The sequence below is a fragment of the Periplaneta americana genome, chromosome 12 (assembly GCF_040183065.1).
Source record: "Periplaneta americana isolate PAMFEO1 chromosome 12, P.americana_PAMFEO1_priV1, whole genome shotgun sequence".
In the NCBI taxonomy this organism is placed as follows: domain Eukaryota; kingdom Metazoa; phylum Arthropoda; class Insecta; order Blattodea; family Blattidae; genus Periplaneta; species Periplaneta americana.
This window is the reverse complement of record NC_091128.1, coordinates 135,579,057-135,583,513: the sequence shown is the minus strand read 5'-3', so window position 1 is coordinate 135,583,513 and position 4,457 is coordinate 135,579,057.

Here is a 4,457-nt window from a genome sequence, read left to right as displayed (position 1 = left end):
GACGGTTGTAAATTAAACGCAATTCTAACGGAATTCTTTGCAACAATCATTATCGTGCATTTGAACGTTCTTCTACTTTATTGAAGGTAAGCAGCACAGTTGTTAGTTGTGATACTGTACGTGAGCAGTCCGTACTTTCTTAGTTTGTGAAGTTGAGTGTTTGGAAGTACTATCACATTAAAAAGTCACAAAAACATAAACGTTTGTCACTAAAAGAGAAAGTAGATATTGTAAAGCATAGTGAGAAGGAGAAATTAAGTGTTCATGAGCTGGCCACGAAGTTTAATGTGGGAAAAACTCAGGTTAGTGAAATTTTGAAAAACAAGGATGTTTATTTAGTCATACGTTAAAAAGTGTTAAAATTATTAAAAAAGGTATATACCTTCGACAGACGGCCTGTTTCGACGCTATGTCACGTCATCCTCAATGTCTCTTGAACCAAGAGACACTGACATAGTGTCGAAACCAAGAGTGGTTCAAGAGACACTGAGGATGACGTGACATAGCGTCGAAACGGGCCGTCTGTCGAAGGTATATACCTTTTTTAACAATTTTAACACTTTTTAACGTATGGCTAAGTAAATTTTATGTTTTAACAAAGTGTTAACGAAAACTTTAATCAATGACAAGGATGTTATTTTAAAATCATACACTGAGAATGGAATTCTAGATTGCTTCGTGTAAGGTGAAGTGGTACAGTGACTGATATTGATTTCATTTACAAAATATTTACTGGTACGATTTCTCTCTGGATGAATACTGTAAACATTCTCACTGTCTACTGTACTATACTGTAAAATGTGTTGAATATGTATGAGAAATTTCAATGTACTGTATACATACTAACGATTTTCTAAATAGCGGACACTTCTCAATAACGGACATTTAATTTTTCCCCGGCGGTGTCCGCTATTGGGAAGTTTCACTGTATATGAATAATTTATTTCATTCAGTGGCATAACATAACATAATTGTTTCTAATAATGTGCAATTATTATAACACGAATTGAATGAGAAAACACAAAATATCGGCCTAATATAATTTTGTAGTTACTACTGTATCAGTAAATACGAGGGAAGTGCAAAGCAACGTAAATGTCATGAATATTATGTAATATTTTATGTCAATTCATCACTTTTGTACTGAGACCTTTGAAGAGTATACATTTTTGTTAGATGTTGGTTTGAACATCAATATGTTGGCATAAATTCAGTGTTTAATGTTGATCAACTACTGCACCTAGTTTTTAAAAGCTGTATACTGACATCGAAATGTTTTATAGGCATAGTATGTGCTTTACGAACATGATACTAGTCAAGGAGGTCTGATATTTACTGTGTTTTTAGAATCATGCATTTTGTATAATGTACTATCTTCAGAACATGAAAAGATTAGCAATAGAAAGCAAAAGCAGTTGTAATCTTCTTGTCGAATTTGAATGTTACTCTTGCGTCTTTGTTCAGTAAAACATTGTTATTCAGATATAAATATTTTGTTGTAATTATTTTGGATATTTGAAACTGAAAGTTCTATCTAAGTATCCGACATAACTTAGTGTGCACGTGCATGTGTCCTGTATCCGTGTGTATATGTATATGTTTGCATGTTGTTTTGTTTAGTCAACTGTCTGAAGATAGGTCTGAACCTCACAAGTGACACCAAGAAGGCACCACTTATGAGGCAACTAGGCCAGGAGATATTTTCATGTATCGGTAAATATTACTGATTGAAAAGAAGAAGGAAAAACAAATGCTGTTTCTTTCTGTTAAATTATTTTCTGTTGCAGTATGCCTCTTACACTCTCATTTGACAGAATACTAAGTTGAAGAGCACCATGAAGAATGATGTTTGTTTCATTACATGAAGGGATGTGTACCACCTGTCCAAAGGGACATCTACCAAATGTTTCCATCATGTATAGTTGGTTTTGCTTTCAAGTGATAGCAGAATTCTTGTCTAGACTGGTCGGTCTGGGCCAATCATGGCTGTCATGCCTCGGATTATTATTATTATTATTATTATTATTATTATTATTATTATTATTATTGGTCCCGTGCCGTGGCGTCACGGTCTAAGGCAGCCTGCCTAGGACTCACGTTACGGAATGCGCGCTGGTTCGAGTCCTCATGGGGGAAGAAATTTTCTCATGAAATTTCGGCCAGTGTTATTATTATTATTATTATTATTATTATTATTATTATTATTATTATTATTATTATTATTATTATTATTATTATTACTACAATATATCTGGAACCAGAGGATATAAGGAAATGGTCTCGACCCATTTCAGTTCATTTATTTATGTACAATATATACATTTTAATGTCTTATTACTCTTTGGTTGTGTACAATTAAAGTGCTGCACGACTTTGTTTTCTTCCTCTTACATTGGATACTTGATTCTGATTTTCTGCTGAAGAAATGATATTTAAAGAACTGTAGTAAACCCCGTTTTAACATTCCTGTTTCTAAGGAAAAATCTGTCGAGTCCCAGTCAAATTACCATAAGTATAATGTAATTAATTCCTGCTTTTAAGGAAACTGATTTAAGGAATACTTTTCAAGTGGATTTTGTGATAATGAAGCCCGAAATATCGACTCCACTTTTAATAATCAATAGTACTGTCATATTCAGTAGTGCATCTCAATCGATTGTAATATGGCAGTGTTACTCTTTATCATACTTTATGGTCTTGCTTTGCGTTACTTTCACAGAGTGGATCCTGTTTCCAAGTCTTTTTTTGTTAGTTTATGCTGTTTATGCCTCGTTATAATTGTGACTAAACAGAAAAAATTAACTATCTGACAAAGTGAAAATAATAAGGGATGTCGAGGCTAATTCTCAAATAACATTTTTGCATATAGAAAAAAAGCATGGTTTGTCAACTACTTCTTTATGGGGAATAAAGAAATAATGAAATTTATTGTAAATAATAATTTTAGACCTAATTAAATAGTTACATGTTTGGTATATAACACTCATGCTAGTATTAGTTATTTTAGCATTTCCTTCCCACTTTATGTGAATCTTCTTTTAAGAAAACCCCCTATTTAAGAGGAGGAAAAAAAGCAATCCCTCAAAGATTCGTTAAAAGAGGTTCTATTGTTTAATTGCAACTACTTTGAAAAAAAAAAGTCTTGGACAGTAGAAGAGGAAGTCTTTTTGCCTTGCTACTAATGGCTCCTCTAGACATATTGACATCATAGTGTATTCCCAGACTACCAAGAAAGGTTATAATTGATCCTACCGTAAGGATTGAAATGGGGAGTAGCCAGCCGGAGGATGTCAATCAAGAAAAGATCAACATTTATCTCCAACAGTTGATTACTTCAAAGCAAAATACCAGCTTGAAAACATTGACGTGATTGGTCTTATTGGAGCTCGTGGTGTGATTCCCAAGTTCTTTGAAAGCTTCACGAAGAATTTGAACTACCACTGACATCATAACTTCAGTTTTGAAACGCTCTTGCCAAATTCTGAGTTATCATATTCACTCTGTTTAATTCCTTTTTCTTCACTTTATAATTCATATATGTTTATTTTAATTTTCTGTCAACAAATTTATGTAAACATTTAATATTGTAAAATTCATGTAGGAGAATATACCGAGTCCTTCTGGGCTACCTCCAATGGGAAGCAGTTAACAATTTAATTAATAATTTCAAATTATAGTTTTCTTAATTGAATTATTTTCCCTACTCCTTTATTAATTTGTTTACCTTTTTATTTAAAGACTTTAGTATTACTAGTTAGATTCTCTCTCTCTTTTTTGGGGGGGGAGGGGGCCTTGTGCACACACAAAACTACATACTCGGCTTGTTTTTTTATATAGTAAGAAAGTGCACAACTGTCTAAGAAAACTAGTCTCTTTTTATGAAAATGAATTTGTATTTTAAAACTTCAGATTTGTCATTTCTCTATATGGAATTTTTTAAAAATATTTTTCACTTTAATAATAAAAAATAGGGTTAGATCAACATTATTTTTAAATATGTTTCACCCAACCCTAGAATGCTCTTCATCCATGATTGCACTATTTTCTCAGTTTAAGAAAAGAATATTGTGGTAAACCTACTCTAATATTGTGTTGTATACATGTTTACTGTTTCTGTTGTACTGATACTAGTAATGTTCATCACTCATGAGATCAGGAGCGGAAGATGAGGTGACAGAGGGAAGAACATTAGTGATATGATTGCTTACATTATGTGACACAGTAGTGATAATATTCATTAAAAAATAAACAGGCTTCATCAGTTTCTGGTCATTGCTCTTGTGCTTAGGAAATGAGAAGTTAAGCTGTTAGTTGCAATTCGTGCTAGATTAAGCAATTATTAATACAGTAAAACCCCGATAAGACGCTGTTCAAAGGACCGGGTGTAAACCGCGTATTAACCAGGACCACGTATTAGGTGGGTATACTAATTTTGACTTATATACAGTATCTATTAG